This window comes from Salvelinus fontinalis, chromosome 10 (assembly GCF_029448725.1).
Source record: "Salvelinus fontinalis isolate EN_2023a chromosome 10, ASM2944872v1, whole genome shotgun sequence".
Taxonomy (NCBI): domain Eukaryota; kingdom Metazoa; phylum Chordata; class Actinopteri; order Salmoniformes; family Salmonidae; genus Salvelinus; species Salvelinus fontinalis.
The window spans coordinates 41,947,290-41,969,022 of NC_074674.1; the positions used below are offsets into that span (position 1 = coordinate 41,947,290).

A 21,733-nucleotide genomic window follows, 5' to 3' on the forward strand; every position below is an offset into this window, starting at 1 on the left:
GTGATAATGTATTGAGTCTATAGCTTACTGTACAAACCTCATTGATCCAGAACTGTTTTTAATTGGTTAATGTTGCATAGGCTTACGTTATTAAAGTCATGTTGAAATAACACCTGAGCAGGTAGATCTCAGCTTGCATTTGGACTCTGAAAAAGGTCGGTGACCTCTGTAATAGAGGAAACCGACCTGCGTCGGATCTAAACAATGTCTAGGATTCTTTCTGGAGTTTTTTAAATTGATTTTAAAAAAATGACATCACTAAAAGATACTGAAACTATTGAATATTAATTATTTTAAAACTGTTTTAATACTCTTCTTCTCTTTCAAGTCTTTTTTGGTGGAATGTTTTGATAATATTAGCAGGAAATGGACAGTTTATTATGTTCATCTGTATACATGTTTACATTTATGGGGCTTTCAGGAAATCTAGCACTTAGATTCTGTGTCATTTTAAAGGTGGGTTGAATCTCCAGAACTCAGCACTCTTGATATGAACTTGTAAACAAACCAGCCAGCTTTGAAAAGTACTAAAATGTAATGGTGCTCTGTTACAAACTGTATAACGTAAGCTAACTTACTATATAAGCTAATATACCGTGATGATGTATATTGAGCCCAACATGTTGCCAGTGTTGTTCAGCCTACTGAAGGTCCTCTGTCTATGTAACTCTCTGGATCCTTTAAAGTTTAACTACTCACCTTACTGAATGTCCTCTATCTACAGTTGAAGTCGTAAGTTTACATACACCTTAGCCAAATACATTTAAAAACTCAGTTTTTCACAATTCCTGACATTTAATCCAAGTAAAAATTCCCTGTCTTGGGTCAGTTAGGATCACCACTTTATTTTAAGAATGTGACATGTCAGAATAATAGTAGAGAGAATGATTTATTTCAGCTTTTATTTCTTTCGTCACATTCCCAGTGGGTCAGAAGTTTACATACACTCAACTAGTGTTTGGTAACACTGCCTTTAAATTGTTTAACTTGAGTCAATTGTTTCGGGTAGCCTTCCACAAGCTTCCCACAATAAGTTGGGTGAATTTTGGCCCATTCCTCCTGACAGTGCTTGTGTAACTGAGTCAAGTTTGTAGGCCTCCTTGCTCTCACACACTTTCTCAGTTCTGCCCACACATTGTCTATGGGATTGAGGTCAGGGCTTTGTTAAGGCCGCTCCAATACCTTGACTTTGTTGTCCTTAAGCAATTTTGCCACAACTTTGGAAGTATGCTTGAGGTCATTGTTCATTTGGAAGACCCATTTGCGACCAAGCTATAACTTCCTGACTAATGTCTTGAGATGTTGCTTCAATATATCCACAATTTTCCTGCCTCATGATGCCATCTATTTTGTGAAGTGCACCAGTCTCTCCTGCAGCATGATGATGCTGCCACCCCCGTGCTTCACGGTTGGGATGGTGTTCTTCGCCTTGCAAGCATCCCCCTTTTTCCTCCAAACATAACGATGGTCATTATGGCCAAACAGTTCTATTTTTGTTTCATCAGAACAGAGGACATTTCTCCAAAAAGTATGATCTTTGTCCCCATGTGCAGTTGCAAACCGTAGTCTGGCTTTTTTATGGCGGTTTTGGAGCAGTGGCTTCTTCCTTGCTGAGCGGCCATTCAGGTTATGTCGATATAGGACTCGTTTTACTGTGGATATAGATACTTTTGCACCTGTTTCCTCCAGCATCTTCACAAGGTCCTTTGCTGTTGTTCTGTGATTGATTTGCATTTTTCGCACCAAAGTACGTTTATCTCTAGGAGACAGAACGCATCTCCTTCCTGAGCGGTATGACGGCTGCGTGGTCCCATGGTGTTTATACTTGGGTACTATTGTTTGTACAGATGAACGTGGTTCCTTCAGGCATTTGGAAATTGCTCCCAAGGATGAACCAGACTTGTGGAGGTCTACCATTTTCTTTCTGAGGTCTTGGCTGATTTCTTTTGATTTCCCCATGATGTCAAGCAAAGAAGCACTGAGTTTGAAGGTAGGACCTGAAATACACCCACAGGTACTCCTCCAATTGAGTCAAATTATGTCAATTAGCCTATCAGAAGCTTCTAAAGACATGACAATTTTCTGGAATTTTCCAAGCTGTTTAAAGGCACAGTCAACTTAGTGTATGTAAACTTCTGACCCGCTTGAATTGTGATACAGTGAATTATAAATGAAATAATCTGTCTGTAAACAATTGTTGGAAAAACTAAGTAGATGTCCTAACCGACTTGCCAAAAGTATAGCTTGTTAGCAAGAAATTTGTGGAGTGGTTGAAAACAAGTTTTTATGACTCCAACCTAAGTGTATGTAAACTTCCGACTTCAACTGTATGTAACTCTAATACATGTTTAGTAAGCAGTTTATACATGTTTAATAAGCAGTTTATACATGTTTAGTAAGCAGTTTATACATGTTTAGTAAGCAGTTTATAAATGTTTAATAAGCAGTTTATACATGTTTAGTAAGCAGTTTATACATGTTTAGTAAGCAGTTTATAAATGTTTAGTAAGCAGTTTATAAATGTTTAGTAAGCAGTTTATACATGTTTAGTAAGCAGTTTATACATGTTTAGTAAGCAGTTTATACATGTTTAATAAGCAGTTTATACATGTTTAATAAGCAGTTTATACATGTTTAGTAAGCAGTTTATACATGTTTAGTAAGCAGTTTATACATGTTTAGTAAGCAGTTTATAAATGTTTAGTAAGCAGTTTATACATGTTTAATAAGCAGTTTATACATGTTTAGTAAGCAGTTTATACATGTTTAGTAAGCAGTTTATACATGTTAAATAAGCAGTTTATACATGTTTAATAAGCAGTTTATACATGTTTAGTAAGCAGTTTATACATGTTTAGTAAGCAGTTTATAAATGTTTAGTAAGCAGTTTATAAATGTTTAGTAAGCAGTTTATACATGTTTAGTAAGCAGTTTATACATGTTTAGTAAGCAGTTTATACATGTTTAGTAAGCAGTTTATAAATGTTTAGTAAGCAGTTTATACATGTTAAATAAGCAGTTTATACATGTTTAATAAGCAGTTTATACATGTTAAATAAGCAGTTTATACATGTTTAATAAGCAGTTTATACATGTTTAATAAGCAGTTTATACATGTTTAGTAAGCAGTTTATACATGTTTAGTAAGCAGTTTGTACATGTTTAGACACACATTATAGCCTGTATACGTATCTGTAATCAATATCTATATTCAGGTACTGGTTCTGCACTGACTCTCTTGAGGGAGTCCCAAATGCCCCCCTATTCCCTATATAGTGCACTACTTTAGACCAGAGCCCTATGGAACCCTATTCCCTATATAGTGCACTACTTTAGACCAGAGCCCTATGGAACCCTATTCCCTATATATAGTGCACTACTTTAGACCAGAGCCCTATGGAACCCTATTCCCTATATAGTGCACTACTTTAGACCAGAGCCCTATGGAACCCTATTCCCTATATAGTGCACTACTTTAGACCAGAGCCCTATGGAACCCTATTCCCTACATAGTGCACTACCTATGGGCCCTTGTCAAAAGTAGTGCGCTATATAGGGTACGATTTGTGAAGGATCCTCCCTAGCTGAACTACTGAATGTCTATCGTAGAAGGTCATAAGAGAAAATCATTAAACTAGCCACCACCTGGGCATTAAACTAGCCACTACCTGGGCATTAAACTAGCCACTACCTGGGCATTAAACTAGCCACTACCTGGGCATTAAACAAGCCACTACCTGGGCATTAAACTAGCCACTACCTGGTCATTAAACTAGCCACCACCTGGTCATTAAACTAGCCACTACCTGGTCATTAAACTAGCCAATACCTGGTCATTAAACTAGCCACTACCTGGTCATTAAACTAGCCACTTCCTGGTCATTAAACTAGCCACCTCCTGGTCATTAAACTAGCCACCACCTGGGCATTAAACTAGCCACCACCTGGTCATTAAACTAGCCACTACCTGGGCATTAAACTAGCCACCACCTGGGCATTAAACTAGCCACCACCTAGGCATTAAACTAGCCACCACCTGGTCATTAAACTAGCCACTACCTGGTCATTAAACTATCCACTACCTAGTCATTAAACTAGCCACCACCTGGTCATTAAACTAGCCACCACCTGGTCATTAAACTAGCCACCACCTGGTCATTAAACTAGCCACCACCTGGGCATTAAACTAGCCACTACCTGGTCATTAAACTAGCCACTACCTGGGCATTAAACTAGCCACTACCTGGTCATTAAACTAGCCACTATTTGGTCATTAAACTAGCCACTACCTGGTCATTAAACTAGCTACTACCTGGTCATTAAACTAGCCACCACCTGGGCATTAAACTAGCCACTACCTGGTCATTAAACTATCCACTACCTAGTCATTAAACTAGCCACTACCTGGTCATTAAACTAGCCACCACCTGGTCATTAAACTAGCCACCACCTGGTTATTAAACTAGCCACCACCTGGGCATTAAACTAGCCACTACCTGGTCATTAAACTAGCCACTACCTGGGCATTAAACTAGCCACTACCTGGTCATTAAACTAGCCACTACTTGGTCATTAAACTAGCCACTACCTGGTCATTAAACTAGCCACTACCTGGGCATTAAACTAGCCACTACCTGGTCATTAAACTAGCCACCACCTGGTCATTAAACTAGCCACTACCTGGTCATTAAACTAGCCACTACTTGGTCATTAAACTAGCCACTACCTGGTCATTAAACTAGCCACTACCTGGGCATTAAACTAGCCACTACCTGGTCTTTAAACTAGCCACCACCTGGTCATTAAACTAGCCACTACCTGGTCATTAAACTAGCCACCACCTGGTCATTAAACTAGCCACCACCTGGTCAATAAACTAGCCACTACCTGGTCATTAAACTAGCCACTACCTGGTCATTAAACTAGCCACCACCTGGTCATTAAACTAGCCACTACCTGGTCATTAAACTAGCCACTACCTGGTCATTAAACTAGCCACCACCTGGGCATTAAACTAGCCACCACCTGGTCATTAAACTAGCCACTACCTGGGCATTAAACTAGCCACTACCTGGGCATTAAACTAGCCACCACCTGGTCATTAAACTAGCCACTACCTGGTCAATAAACTAGCCACTAACTGGTCATTAAACTAGCCACTACCTGGGCATTAAATTAGCCACTACCTGGTCATTAAACTAGCCACTACCTGGTCATTAAACTAGCCACCACCTGGTCATTAAACTAGCCACTACCTGGTCATTAAACTAGCCACTGCTTGGTCATTAAACTAGCCACTACCTGGTCATTAAACTAGCCACTACCTGGTCATTAAACTAGCCACTACCTGGTCATTAAACTAGCCATTACCTGGTCATTAAACTAGCCACTACCTGGGCATTAAACTAGCCACCACCTGGGCATTAAACTAGCAACTACCTGGTCATTAAACTAGCCACTACCTGGGCATTAAACTAGCCACTACCTGGGCATTAAACTAGCCACTACCTGGTCATTAAACTAGCCAATACCTGGTCATTAAACTAGCCACTACCTGGTCATTAAACTAGCCACTACCTGGTCATTAAACTAGCCACCACCTGGTCATTAAACTAGCCACCACCTGGTCATTAAACTAGCCACTACCTGGTCATTAAACTAGCCACCACCTGGTCATATATAACAGCACCAAGCCCTCTCTGTCTCCCCCTGTTCAAGCTGTTATAGTACATGCTGCATGTTGATGTCACAGAAAGCATGTTTTATTGCTAGATTTAAAAGACTGAAGTACAAACAGGTTAGGACCAGGTACATACAGGTCAGGACCAGGTACATACAGGTCAGGTTAGGACCAGGTACATACAGGTCAGGTTAGGACCAGGTACATACAGGTCAGGACCAGGTACATACAGGTTAGGACCAGGTACATACAGGTCAGGTTTGGACCAGGTACATACAGGTCAGGTTAGGACCAGGTACATACAGGTCAGGTTAGGACCAGGTACATACAGGTCAGGTTAGGACCAGGTACATACAGGTCAGGTTAGGACCAGGTACATACAGGTCAGGTTAGGACCAGGTACATACAGGTCAGGTTAGGACCAGGTACATACAGGTCAGGTTAGGACCAGGTACATACAGGTCAGGTTAGGACCAGGTACATACAGGTCAGGTTAGGACCAGGTACATACAGGTCAGGTTAGGACCAGGTACATACAGGTCAGGTTAGGACCAGGTACATACAGGTCAGGTTAGGACCAGGTACATACAGGTCAGGTTAGGACCAGGTACATACAGGTCAGGACCAGGTACATACAGGTTAGGACCAGGTACATACAGGTCAGGTCAGGACCAGGTACATACAGGTTATGTTAAGACCAGGTACATACAGGTCAGGTTAGGACCAGGTACATACAGGTCAGGTTAGGACCAGGTACATACAGGTTAGGACCAGGTACATACAGGGCAGGTTAGGACCAGGTACATACAGGTCAGGTTAAGACCAGGTACATACAGGTTAGGACCAGGTACATACAGGTCAGGTTAGGACCAGGTACATACAGGTCAGGTTAGGACCAGGTACATACAGGTCAGGTTAGGACCAGGTACATACAGGTTAGGACCAGGTACATACAGGTTAGGACCAGGTACATACAGGTCAGGTTAGGACCAGGTACATACAGGTTAGGACCAGGTACATACAGGTCAGGTTAGGACCAGGTACATACAGGTTAGGACCAGGTACATACAGGTCAGGTTAAGACCAGGTACATACAGGTCAGGTTAGGACCAGGTATATACAGGTCAGGTCAGGACCAGGTACATACAGGTTAGGACCAGGTACATACAGGTCAGGTTAGGACCGGGTACATACAGGTCAGGTTAGGACCAGGTACATACAGGTCAGGTTAGGACCAGGTACATACAGGTCAGGTTAGGACCAGGTACATACAGGTCAGGTTAGGACCAGGTACATACAGGTTAGGTTAGGACCAGGTACATACAGGTTAGGACCAGGTACATACAGGTCAGGTTAGGACCAGGTACATACAGGTCAGGTCAGGACCAGGTATATACAGGTCAGGTTAAGACCAGGTACATACAGGTTAGGACCAGGTACATACAGGTCAGGTTAGGACCAGGTACATACAGGTCAGGTTAGGACCAGGTACATACAGGTTAGGACCAGGTACATACAGGTTAGGTTAGGACCAGGTACATACAGGTCAGGACCAGGTATATACAGGTCAGGTCAGGACCAGGTATATACAGGTCAGGTTAAGACCAGGTACATACAGGTTAGGACCAGGTACATACAGGTCAGGTTAGGACCAGGTACATATAGGTTAGGACCAGGTACATACAGGTCAGGACCAGGTATATACAGGTCAGGTCAGGACCAGGTACATACAGGTCAGGTTAGGACCAGGTACATACAGGTCAGGTCAGGACCAGGTATATACAGGTCAGGTTAGGACCAGGTACATACAGGTCAGGTTAGGACCAGGTACATACAGGTCAGGTCAGGACCAGGTACATACAGGTCAGGTTAGGACCAGGTACATACAGGTCAGGTTAGGACCAGGTACATACAGGTCAGGTTAGGACCAGGTACATACAGGTCAGGTTAGGACCAGGTACATACAGGTCAGGTTAGGACCAGGTACATACAGGTCAGGTTAGGACCAGGTACATACAGGTCAGGTTAGGACCAGGTACATACAGGTCAGGTTAGGACCAGGTACATACAGGTCAGGTTAGGACCAGGTACATACAGGTCAGGTTAGGACCAGGTACATACAGGTCAGGTTAGGACCAGGTACATACAGGTCAGGTTAGGACCAGGTACATACAGGTCAGGTTAGGACCAGGTACATACAGGTCAGGACCAGGTACATTCAGGTTAGGACCAGGTACATACAGGTCAGGTCAGGACCAGGTACATACAGGTTAGGTTAAGACCAGGTACATACAGGTCAGGTTAGGACCAGGTACATAGGTCAGGTTAGGACCAGGTACATACAGGTCAGGTTAGGACCAGGTACATACAGGTCAGGTTAGGACCAGGTACATACAGGTCAGGTCAGGACCAGGTACATACAGGTCAGGTTAGGACCAGGTACTTACAGGTCAGGTTAGGACCAGGTACATACAGGTCAGGTCAGGACCAGGTACATACAGGTCAGGACCAGGTACATACAGGTCAGGTTAGGACCAGGTATATACAGGTCAGGTTAAGACCAGGTACATACAGGTTAGGACCAGGTACATACAGGTCAGGTTAGGACCAGGTACATATAGGTTAGGACCAGGTACATACAGGTCAGGACCAGGTATATACAGGTCAGGTCAGGACCAGGTACATACAGGTTAGGTTAAGACCAGGTACATACAGGTCAGGTTAGGACCAGGTACATACAGGTCAGGTTAGGACCAGGTACATACAGGTCAGGTTAGGACCAGGTACATACAGGTCAGGTTAGGACCAGGTACATACAGGTCAGGTTAGGACCAGGTACATACAGGTCAGGTTAGGACCAGGTACATACAGGTCAGGTTAGGACCAGGTACATACAGGTCAGGTTAGGACCAGGTACATACAGGTCAGGTTAGGACCAGGTACATACAGGTCAGGACCAGGTACATACAGGTTAGGACCAGGTACATACAGGTCAGGTCAGGACCAGGTACATACAGGTTAGGTTAAGACCAGGTACATACAGGTCAGGTTAGGACCAGGTACATACAGGTCAGGTTAGGACCAGGTACATACAGGTTAGGACCAGGTACATACAGGGCAGGTTAGGACCAGGTACATACAGGTCAGGTTAAGACCAGGTACATACAGGTTAGGACCAGGTACATACAGGTCAGGTTAGGACCAGGTACATACAGGTCAGGTTAGGACCAGGTACATACAGGTCAGGTTAGGACCAGGTACATACAGGTTAGGACCAGGTACATACAGGTCAGGTTAGGACCAGGTACATACAGGTTAGGACCAGGTACATACAGGTCAGGTTAGGACCAGGTACATACAGGTTAGGACCAGGTACATACAGGTCAGGTTAAGACCAGGTACATACAGGTCAGGTTAGGACCAGGTATATACAGGTCAGGTCAGGACCAGGTACATACAGGTTAGGACCAGGTACATACAGGTCAGGTTAGGACCGGGTACATACAGGTCAGGTTAGGACCAGGTACATACAGGTCAGGTTAGGACCAGGTACATACAGGTCAGGTTAGGACCAGGTACATACAGGTCAGGTTAGGACCAGGTACATACAGGTTAGGTTAGGACCAGGTACATACAGGTTAGGACCAGGTACATTCAGGTCAGGTTAGGACCAGGTACATACAGGTCAGGTCAGGACCAGGTATATACAGGTCAGGTTAAGACCAGGTACATACAGGTTAGGACCAGGTACATACAGGTCAGGTTAGGACCAGGTACATACAGGTCAGGTTAGGACCAGGTACATACAGGTTAGGACCAGGTACATACAGGTTAGGTTAGGACCAGGTACATACAGGTCAGGACCAGGTATATACAGGTCAGGTCAGGACCAGGTATATACAGGTCAGGTTAAGACCAGGTACATACAGGTTAGGACTAGGTACATACAGGTCAGGTTAGGACCAGGTACATATAGGTTAGGACCAGGTACATACAGGTCAGGACCAGGTATATACAGGTCAGGTCAGGACCAGGTATATACAGGTCAGGTCAGGACCAGGTACATACAGGTCAGGTTAGGACCAGGTACATACAGGTCAGGTCAGGACCAGGTACATACAGGTCAGGTCAGGACCAGGTATATACAGGTCAGGTTAGGACCAGGTACATACAGGTCAGGTTAGGACCAGGTACATACAGGTCAGGTTAGGACCAGGTACATACAGGTCAGGTTAGGACCAGGTACATACAGGTCAGGTTAGGACCAGGTACATACAGGTCAGGTTAGGACCAGGTACATACAGGTCAGGTTAGGACCAGGTACATACAGGTCAGGTTAGGACCAGGTACATACAGGTCAGGTTAGGACCAGGTACATACAGGTCAGGTTAGGACCAGGTACATACAGGTCAGGTTAGGACCAGGTACATACAGGTCAGGTTAGGACCAGGTACATACAGGTCAGGTTAGGACCAGGTACATACAGGTCAGGTTAGGACCAGGTACATACAGGTCAGGTTAGGACCAGGTACATACAGGTCAGGTTAGGACCAGGTACATACAGGTCAGGTTAGGACCAGGTACATACAGGTCAGGTTAGGACCAGGTACATTTAGGTTAGGACCAGGTACATACAGGTCAGGTTAGGACCAGGTACATACAGGTCAGGTTAGGACCAGGTACATACAGGTCAGTTTAGGACCAGGTACATACAGGTCAGGTTAGGACCAGGTACATACAGGTCAGGTTAGGACCAGGTACATACAGGTTAGGACCAGGTACATACAGGTCAGGTTAGGACCAGGTACATACAGGTCAGGTTAGGACCAGGTACATACAGGTTAGGACCAGGTACATACAGGTCAGGTTAGGACCAGGTACATACAGGTTAGGTTAAGACCAGGTACAAACAGGTTAGGACCAGGTACATACAGGTCAGGTTAGGACCAGGTACATACAGGTCAGGTTAGGACCAGGTACATACAGGTTAGGTTAAGACCAGGTACAAACAGGTCAGGACCAGGTACATACAGGTCAGGTTAGGACCAGGTACATACAGGTCAGGTTAGGACCAGGTACATACAGGTCAGGTTAGGACCAGGTACATACAGGTCAGGTTAGGACCAGGTACATACAGGTCAGGTTAGGACCAGGTACATACAGGTTAGGACCAGGTACATACAGGTCAGGTCAGGACCAGGTACATACAGGTTAGGACCAGGTACATACAGGTCAGGTTAGGACCAGGTACATACAGGTCAGGTTAGGACCAGGTACATACAGGTCAGGTTAGGACCAGGTACATACAGGTCAGGTTAGGACCAGGTACATACAGGTCAGGTTAGGACCAGGTACATACAGGTCAGGTTAGGACCAGGTACATACAGGTCAGGTTAGGACCAGGTACATACAGGTCTGGTTAGGACCAGGTACATACAGGTTAGGACCAGGTACATACAGGGCAGGTTAGGACCAGGTACATACAGGTCAGGTTAGGACCAGGTACATATAGGTTAGGACCAGGTACATACAGGTCAGGACCAGGTATATACAGGTCAGGTCAGGACCAGGTACATACAGGTCAGGTCAGGACCAGGTACATACAGGTTAGGTTAAGACCAGGTACAAACAGGTCAGGACCAGGTACATACAGGTCAGGTTAGGACCAGGTACATACAGGTCAGGTTAGGACCAGGTACATACAGGTCAGGTTAGGACCAGGTACATACAGGTTAGTTTAAGACCAGGTACAAACAGGTTAGGACCAGGTACATACAGGTTAGGTTAAGACCAGGTACAAACAGGTCAGGACCAGGTACATACAGGTCAGGTTAGGACCAGGTACATACAGGTCAGGTTAGGACCAGGTACATACAGGTCAGGTTAGGACCAGGTACATACAGGTCAGGTTAGGACCAGGTACATACAGGTTAGGACCAGGTACATACAGGTCAGGTCAGGACCAGGTACATACAGGTTAGGACCAGGTACATACAGGTCAGGTTAGGACCAGGTACATACAGGTCAGGTTAGGACCAGGTACATACAGGTCAGGTTAGGACCAGGTACATACAGGTCAGGTTAGGACCAGGTACATACAGGTCAGGTTAGGACCAGGTACATACAGGTCAGGTTAGGACCAGGTACATACAGGTCAGGTTAGGACCAGGTACATACAGGTCAGGTTAGGACCAGGTACATACAGGTCAGGTTAGGACCAGGTACATACAGGTCAGGTTAGGACCAGGTACATACAGGTCAGGTTAGGACCAGGTACATACAGGTCAGGTTAGGACCAGGTACATACAGGTCAGGTTAGGACCAGGTACATACAGGTCAGGTTAGGACCAGGTACATACAGGTCAGGTTAGGACCAGGTACATACAGGTCAGGACCAGGTACATACAGGTTAGGACCAGGTACATACAGGTCAGGTCAGGACCAGGTACATACAGGTCAGGTCAGGACCAGGTACATACAGGTTAGGTTAAGACCAGGTACATACAGGTCAGGTTAGGACCAGGTACATACAGGTCAGGTTAGGACCAGGTACATACAGGTCAGGTTAGGACCAGGTACATACAGGTCAGGTTAGGACCAGGTACATACAGGTCAGGTCAGGACCAGGTACATACAGGTCAGGTTAGGACCAGGTACATACAGGTCAGGTTAGGACCAGGTACATACAGGTCAGGTCAGGACCAGGTACATACAGGTCAGGACCAGGTACATACAGGTCAGGTTAGGACCAGGTACATACAAGTCAGGTTAGGACCAGGTACATACAGGTCAGGTTAGGACCAGGTACATACAGGTCAGGTTAGGACCAGGTACATACAGGTCAGGACCAGGTACATACAGGTCAGGTTAGGACCAGGTACATACAGGTCAGGTTAGGACCAGGTACATACAGGTCAGGTTAGGACCAGGTACATACAGGTCAGGTTAGGACCAGGTACATACAGGTCAGGTTAGGACCAGGTACATACAGGTCAGGTTAGGACCAGGTACATACAGGTTAGGTTAGGACCAGGTACATACAGGTCAGGTTAGGACCAGGTACATACAGGTCAGGTTAGGACCAGGTACATACAGGTCAGTTTAGGACCAGGTACATACAGGTCAGGTTAGGACCAGGTACATACAGGTCAGGTTAGGACCAGGTACATACAGGTTAGGACCAGGTACATACAGGTCAGGTTAGGACCAGGTACATACAGGTCAGGTTAGGACCAGGTACATACAGGTTAGGACCAGGTACATACAGGGCAGGTTAGGACCAGGTACATACAGGTCAGGTTAGGACCAGGTACATACAGGTTAGGTTAAGACCAGGTACAAACAGGTTAGGACCAGGTACATACAGGTCAGGTTAGGACCAGGTACATACAGGTCAGGTTAGGACCAGGTACATACAGGTTAGGTTAAGACCAGGTACAAACAGGTCAGGACCAGGTACATACAGGTCAGGTTAGGACCAGGTACATACAGGTCAGGTTAGGACCAGGTACATACAGGTCAGGTTAGGACCAGGTACATACAGGTTAGGTTAAGACCAGGTACAAACAGGTTAGGACCAGGTACATACAGGTTAGGTTAAGACCAGGTACAAACAGGTCAGGACCAGGTACATACAGGTCAGGTTAGGACCAGGTACATACAGGTCAGGTTAGGACCAGGTACATACAGGTCAGGTTAGGACCAGGTACATACAGGTCAGGTTAGGACCAGGTACATACAGGTCAGGTTAGGACCAGGTACATACAGGTTAGGACCAGGTACATACAGGTCAGGTCAGGACCAGGTACATACAGGTTAGGACCAGGTACATACAGGTCAGGTTAGGACCAGGTACATACAGGTCAGGTTAGGACCAGGTACATACAGGTCAGGTTAGGACCAGGTACATACAGGTCAGGTTAGGACCAGGTACATACAGGTCAGGTTAGGACCAGGTACATACAGGTCAGGTTAGGACCAGGTACATACAGGTCAGGTTAGGACCAGGTACATACAGGTCAGGTTAGGACCAGGTACATACAGGTTAGGACCAGGTACATACAGGGCAGGTTAGGACCAGGTACATACAGGTCAGGTTAGGACCAGGTACATATAGGTTAGGACCAGGTACATACAGGTCAGGACCAGGTATATACAGGTCAGGTCAGGACCAGGTACATACAGGTCAGGTCAGGACCAGGTACATACAGGTTAGGTTAAGACCAGGTACAAACAGGTCAGGACCAGGTACATACAGGTCAGGTTAGGACCAGGTACATACAGGTCAGGTTAGGACCAGGTACATACAGGTTAGGTTAAGACCAGGTACAAACAGGTTAGGACCAGGTACATACAGGTTAGGTTAAGACCAGGTACAAACAGGTCAGGACCAGGTACATACAGGTCAGGTTAGGACCAGGTACATACAGGTCAGGTTAGGACCAGGTACATACAGGTCAGGTTAGGACCAGGTACATACAGGTCAGGTTAGGACCAGGTACATACAGGTCAGGTTAGGACCAGGTACATACAGGTTAGGACCAGGTACATACAGGTCAGGTCAGGACCAGGTACATACAGGTTAGGACCAGGTACATACAGGTCAGGTTAGGACCAGGTACATACAGGTCAGGTTAGGACCAGGTACATACAGGTCAGGTTAGGACCAGGTACATACAGGTCAGGTTAGGACCAGGTACATACAGGTCAGGTTAGGACCAGGTACATACAGGTCAGGTTAGGACCAGGTACATACAGGTCAGGTTAGGACCAGGTACATACAGGTCTGGTTAGGACCAGGTACATACAGGTTAGGACCAGGTACATACAGGGCAGGTTAGGACCAGGTACATACAGGTCAGGTTAGGACCAGGTACATATAGGTTAGGACCAGGTACATACAGGTCAGGACCAGGTATATACAGGTCAGGTCAGGACCAGGTACATACAGGTCAGGTCAGGACCAGGTACATACAGGTTAGGTTAAGACCAGGTACATACAGGTCAGGTTAGGACCAGGTACATACAGGTCAGGTTAGGACCAGGTACATACAGGTCAGGTTAGGACCAGGTACATACAGGTCAGGTTTGGACCAGGTACATACAGGTCAGGTCAGGACCAGGTACATACAGGTCAGGTTAGGACCAGGTACATACAGGTCAGATTAGGACCAGGTACATACAGGTCAGGTCAGGACCAGGTACATACAGGTCAGGACCAGGTACATACAGGTCAGGTTAGGACCAGGTACATACAGGTCAGGTTAGGACCAGGTACATACAGGTCAGGTTAGGACCAGGTACATACAGGTCAGGTTAGGACCAGGTACATACAGGTCAGGACCAGGTACATACAGGTCAGGTTAGGACCAGGTACATACAGGTCAGGTTAGGACCAGGTACATACAGGTCAGGTTAGGACCAGGTACATACAGGTCAGGTTAGGACCAGGTACATACAGGTCAGGTTAGGACCAGGTACATACAGGTCAGGTTAGGACCAGGTACATACAGGTTAGGTTAGGACCAGGTACATACAGGTCAGGTTAGGACCAGGTACATACAGGTCAGGTTAGGACCAGGTACATACAGGTCAGTTTAGGACCAGGTACATACAGGTCAGGTTAGGACCAGGTACATACAGGTCAGGTTAGGACCAGGTACATACAGGTTAGGACCAGGTACATACAGGTCAGGTTAGGACCAGGTACATACAGGTCAGGTTAGGACCAGGTACATACAGGTTAGGACCAGGTACATACAGGGCAGGTTAGGACCAGGTACATACAGGTCAGGTTAGGACCAGGTACATACAGGTTAGGTTAAGACCAGGTACAAACAGGTTAGGACCAGGTACATACAGGTCAGGTTAGGACCAGGTACATACAGGTCAGGTTAGGACCAGGTACATACAGGTTAGGTTAAGACCAGGTACAAACAGGTCAGGACCAGGTACATACAGGTCAGGTTAGGACCAGGTACATACAGGTCAGGTTAGGACCAGGTACATACAGGTCAGGTTAGGACCAGGTACATACAGGTTAGGTTAAGACCAGGTACAAACAGGTCAGGTTAGGACCAGGTACATACAGGTCAGGTTAGGACCAGGTACATACAGGTCAGGTTAGGACCAGGTACATACAGGTCAGGTTAGGACCAGGTACATACAGGTCAGGTTAGGACCAGGTACATACAGGTCAGGTTAGGACCAGGTACATACAGGTCAGGTTAGGACCAGGTACATACAGGTTAGGACCAGGTACATACAGGGCAGGTTAGGACCAGGTACATACAGGTCAGGTTAGGACCAGGTACATATAGGTTAGGACCAGGTACATACAGGTCAGGACCAGGTATATACAGGTCAGGTCAGGACCAGGTACATACAGGTCAGGTCAGGACCAGGTACATACAGGTTAGGTTAAGACCAGGTACAAACAGGTCAGGACCAGGTACATACAGGTCAGGTTAGGACCAGGTACATACAGGTCAGGTTAGGACCAGGTACATACAGGTTAGGTTAAGACCAGGTACAAACAGGTTAGGACCAGGTACATACAGGTTAGGTTAAGACCAGGTACAAACAGGTCAGGACCAGGTACATACAGGTCAGGTTAGGACCAGGTACATACAGGTCAGGTTAGGACCAGGTACATACAGGTCAGGTTAGGACCAGGTACATACAGGTCAGGTTAGGACCAGGTACATACAGGTCAGGTTAGGACCAGGTACATACAGGTTAGGACCAGGTACATACAGGTCAGGTCAGGACCAGGTACATACAGGTTAGGACCAGGTACATACAGGTCAGGTTAGGACCAGGTACATACAGGTCAGGTTAGGACCAGGTACATACAGGTCAGGTTAGGACCAGGTACATACAGGTCAGGTTAGGACCAGGTACATACAGGTCAGGTTAGGACCAGGTACATACAGGTCAGGTTAGGACCAGGTACATACAGGTTAGGACCAGGTACATACAGGGCAGGTTAGGACCAGGTACATACAGGTCAGGTTAGGACCAGGTACATATAGGTTAGGACCAGGTACATACAGGTCAGGACCAGGTATATACAGGTCAGGTCAGGACCAGGTACATACAGGTCAGGTCAGGACCAGGTACATACAGGTCAGGTTAGGACCAGGTACATACAGGTCAGGTTAGGACCAGGTACATACAGGTCAGGTCAGGACCATGTACATACAGGTCAGGTTAGGACCAGGTACATACAGGTCAGGTCAGGACCAGGTACATACAGGTCAGGTTAGGACCAGGTACATACAGGTCAGGTTAGGACCAGGTACATACAGGTTAGGACCAGGTACATACAGGTCAGGTCAGGACCAGGTACATACAGGTTAGGACCAGGTACATACAGGTCAGGTTAGGACCAGGTACATACAGGTTAGGTCAGGACCAGGTACATACAGGTTAGGACCAGGTACATACAGGTTAGGTTAAGACCAGGTACATACAGGTCAGGTTATGACCAGGTACATACAGGTTAGGTTAGGACCAGGTACATACAGGTTAGGACCAGGTACATACAGGTCAGGTTAGGACCAGGTACATACAGGTCAGGTTAGGACCAGGTACATACAGGTCAGGACCAGGTACATACAGGTCAGGTTAGGACCAGGTACATACAGGTCAGGTTAGGACCAGGTACATACAGGTCAGGTTAAGACCAGGTACAAACACAGACTGGCGGCTGTATGTTGACGTCATGGAGATAGCATAGAGATAGGTTGACATTTATGATTGACAGATGAAACAGACTGACGTGGTTGTGCAGGTCAGGTACTGATGAGCAGATGGAACCATGTCTGAGCAGACTGTATAGCGCCACTCAGGGTCAACCAGGTACCATGACACATTTAGGCCCAGTTCCCTCCTTTGACCTATGACCCATGCTTAATCAGTGTCCAGGAAACTGGCCTTTTTTTTAGTTGTGACCAATAATAATTAACACGTATTGTGGATGTCCATGTTGACTCAATACACCTGGAGTTAATAAAATAAATAATAAAAAGTAATTAATATAAATAATTAATTTAAAAATAGGTCTGGTCAACCGTTTATGACGTTTTGTTTTGAGGAAGAATAAGAGTCTTTTTACCTGTTGTCTTTCCTCAATCTCTGATTGTACATTTGAGTGTAAATAAACAAAACACACACACAACACGACACGACACAACAACACGACATCACGACACAACAACACGACATCACGACACAACAACACGACATCACGACACAACAACACGACATCACGACACAACAACACGACATCACAACACAACACCACGACATCACGACACAACAACACGACATCACGACACAACAACACGACATCACGACATCACGACACAACAACACGACATCACGACATCACGACACAACAACACAACAACACAACATCACGACACAACAACACAACAACACGACACAACAACACAACAACACAACAACACGACACAACAACACGACATCACGACACAACAACACAACAACACGACACAACAACACAACAACACGACATCACGACACAACAACACAACAACACAACATCACGACACAACAACACAACAACACGACACAACAACACAACAACACAACAACACAACATCACGACACAACAACACAACAACACGACACAACAACACAACAACACGACACAACAACACAACAACACAACATCACGACACAACAACACAACAACACGACACAACAACACAACAACACGACACAACAACAAAACAACACAACAACACGACACAACAACACAACAACACAACAACACGACACAACAACACAACAACACAACATCACGACACAACAACACAACAACACGACACAACAACACAACAACACAACAACACGACACAACAACACAACAACACAACAACACGACACAACAACACAACAACACGACATCACGACACAACAACACGACATCACGACATCACGACACAACAACACGACATCACGACATCACGACACAACAACACAACAACACGACATCACGACACAACAACACAACAACACGACATCACGACACAACAACACAACAACACAACATCACGACACAACAACACAACAACACGACACAACAACACAACAACACAACAACACGACACAACAACACAACATCACGACACAACAACACAACAACACGACACAACAACACAACAACACAACAACACGACACAACAACACGACATCACGACACAACAACACAACAACACGACATCACGACACAACAACACAACAACACGACATCACGACACAACAACACAACATCACGACACAACAACACAACAACACGACACAACACAACAACACAACAACACGACACAACAACACAACAACACAACAACACGACATCACAACAACACAACAACACGACATCACAACACAACAACACAACAACACGACAAAGCAGAAGCATGTTTTCGTCTTTGCTCTTCCTTCCTTTTCTTCCTTCCTTCCTTCCTTCCTTCCTTCCTTCCTTCCTTCCTTCCTTCCACTCTCTCTTCTCTCCTTACCTTTTATGTAATGATCAACTGTAACCGTAGCATAGAAACATTAGAAACAAACGAGGAATGGAATAATACACACGTACTGTATTGAAATCCATATGTCTTTATTGGCCCTTTCCCCTGGGATATGAAGCTAATAAACACGATTATAAAAGAGGGTATGCTGTTGTGTCCATTTCTAAAACTACCCTGAATTAAACTGTCAACAACAACACATTAGAAACATACAATATGTTGTTCCCCCCCCCCCCCCCCCAAAAAAAAAAGCATGTATTTTGTGTAACATATTTTCATTGCTCATTGTGAGCTATTGGCACACATCATTTTTTTAATAAAACAAGTCATGTTTTATTTGTTGTTTGTTAACAATGCAGATGATGATTCAGCCATATTCATTTTACCTACAGTATTTGGAAATATAATACATTTCATTTATTTCTTAAAAACCATTGCGCGTGGTTTTTAGTCCAGAACTGTGCTTAACCGGTCTCCGGGAAACTGGCCCTTGTTGTACCCTTTTCAGCCCTGCAGTTGGTACTTTAGTTTTGTTGTATTCACTCTGTAAGAAAAGGTGAGTTATGTGTTATTGTTTTGTTGTATTCTCAATGTCTACTGATCACACTATCAGGCTCTATGTTAAAGTGATCACACTATAAGGCTCTATGTTATACTGATCACACTATAAGGCTCTATGTTATACTGATCACACTATAAGGCTCTATGTTATACTGATCACACTATAAGGCTCTATGTTATACTGATCACACTATAAGGCTCTATGTTATACTGATCACACTATAAGGCTCTATGTTATACTGATCACACTATAAGGCTCTATGTTATACTGATCACACTATAAGGCTCTATGTTATACTGATCACACTATAAGGCTCTATGTTATACTGATCACACTATAAGGCTCTACTGATCACACTATAAGGCTCTATGTTATACTGATCACACTATAAGGCTCTATGTTATACTGATCACACTATAAGGCTCTACTGATCACACTATAAGGCTCTATGTGATACTGATCACACTATAAGGCTCTATGTTATACTGATCACACTATAAGGCTCTATGTGATACTGATCACACTATAAGGCTCTATGTTATACTGATCACACTATAAGGCTCTATGTTATACTGATCACACTATAAGGCTCTATGTTATACTGATCACACTATAAGGCTCTACTGATCACACTATAAGGCTCTATGTTATACTGATCACACTATAAGGCTCTACTGATCACACTATAAGGCTCTATGTTATACTGATCACACTATAAGGCTCTATGTTATACTGATCACACTATAAGGCTCTACTGATCACACTATAAGGCTCTCTGTTATACTGATCACACTATAAGGCTCTACTGATCACACTATAAGGCTCTATGTTATACTGATCACACTATAAGGCTCTATGTTATACTGATCACACTATAAGGCTCTATGTTATACTGATCACACTATAAGGCTCTATGTTATACTGATCACACTATAAGGCTCTACTGATCACACTATAAGGCTCTATGTTATACTGATCACACTATAAGGCTCTATGTTATACTGATCACACTATAAGGCTCTACTGATCACACTATAAGGCTCTACTGATCACACTATAAGGCTCTACTGATCACACTATAAGGCTCTATGTTATACTGATCACACTATAAGGCTCTATGTTATACTGATCACACTATAAGGCTCTACTGATCACACTATAAGGCTCTACTGATCACACTATAAGGCTCTATGTTATACTGATCACACTATAAGGCTCTATGTTATACTGATCACACTATAAGGCTCTACTGATCACACTATAAGGCTCTACTGATCACACTATAAGGCTCTACTGATCACACTATAAGGCTCTATGTTATACTGATCACACTATAAGGCTCTATGTTATACTGATCACACTATAAGGCTCTACTGATCACACTATAAGGCTCTATGTTATACTGATCACACTATAAGGCTCTACTGATCACACTATAAGGCTCTATGTTATACTGATCACACTATAAGGCTCTACTGATCACACTATAAGGCTCTACTGATCACACTATAAGGCTCTATGTTATACTGATCACACTATAAGGCTCTACTGATCACACTATAAGGCTCTATGTTATACTGATCACACTATAAGGCTCTATGTTATACTGATCACACTATAAGGCTCTACTGATCACACTATAAGGCTCTACTGATCACACTATAAGGCTCTACTGATCACACTATAAGGCTCTATGTTATACTGATCACACTATAAGGCTCTATGTTAAACTGATCACACTATAAGGCTCTATGTTATACTGATCACACTATAAGGCTCTACTGATCACACTATAAGGCTCTACTGATCACACTATAAGGCTCTATGTTATACTGATCACACTATAAGGCTCTATGTTAAACTGATCACACTATAAGGCTCTACGTTATACTGATCACACTATAAGGCTCTATGTTATACTGATCACACTATAAG

The 21,733-nt window shown here is 44.7% G+C and overlaps 2 long non-coding RNA genes across 18 annotated transcripts; both read left to right on the forward strand.

Moving 5' to 3' along the window:
• Positions 1 to 6,209: 6,209 nt before the first annotated feature.
• LOC129864157 (uncharacterized) lies at positions 6,210 to 11,746 on the forward strand. 15 transcript variants are annotated; one of them, XR_008761116.1, is made up of 6 exons: positions 6,210 to 7,403; positions 7,914 to 8,359; positions 8,662 to 9,818; positions 10,438 to 10,833; positions 11,277 to 11,599; positions 11,647 to 11,746. It is a non-coding gene; the product is annotated as an uncharacterized LOC129864157 (long non-coding RNA). The 15 variants fall into 15 exon arrangements; XR_008761124.1 differs by having other exon boundaries at positions 10,438 to 10,593; positions 10,646 to 10,833; positions 11,277 to 11,746; XR_008761114.1 differs by having other exon boundaries at positions 8,662 to 9,714; positions 9,767 to 9,818; positions 11,277 to 11,746.
• A 1,887-nt stretch (positions 11,747 to 13,633) lies between these two features.
• On the forward strand, positions 13,634 to 16,554 carry LOC129864158 (uncharacterized). Of its 3 annotated transcripts, none has more exons than XR_008761126.1 (3): positions 13,634 to 14,239; positions 14,891 to 15,708; positions 16,084 to 16,554. It is a non-coding gene; the product is annotated as an uncharacterized LOC129864158 (long non-coding RNA). The 3 variants fall into 3 exon arrangements; XR_008761127.1 differs by lacking the exon at positions 16,084 to 16,554 and having other exon boundaries at positions 13,634 to 13,869; positions 13,917 to 14,239; positions 14,891 to 15,834; XR_008761128.1 differs by lacking the exon at positions 16,084 to 16,554 and having other exon boundaries at positions 13,634 to 13,786; positions 13,881 to 14,239; positions 14,891 to 15,834.
• Positions 16,555 to 21,733: the final 5,179 nt, after the last annotated feature.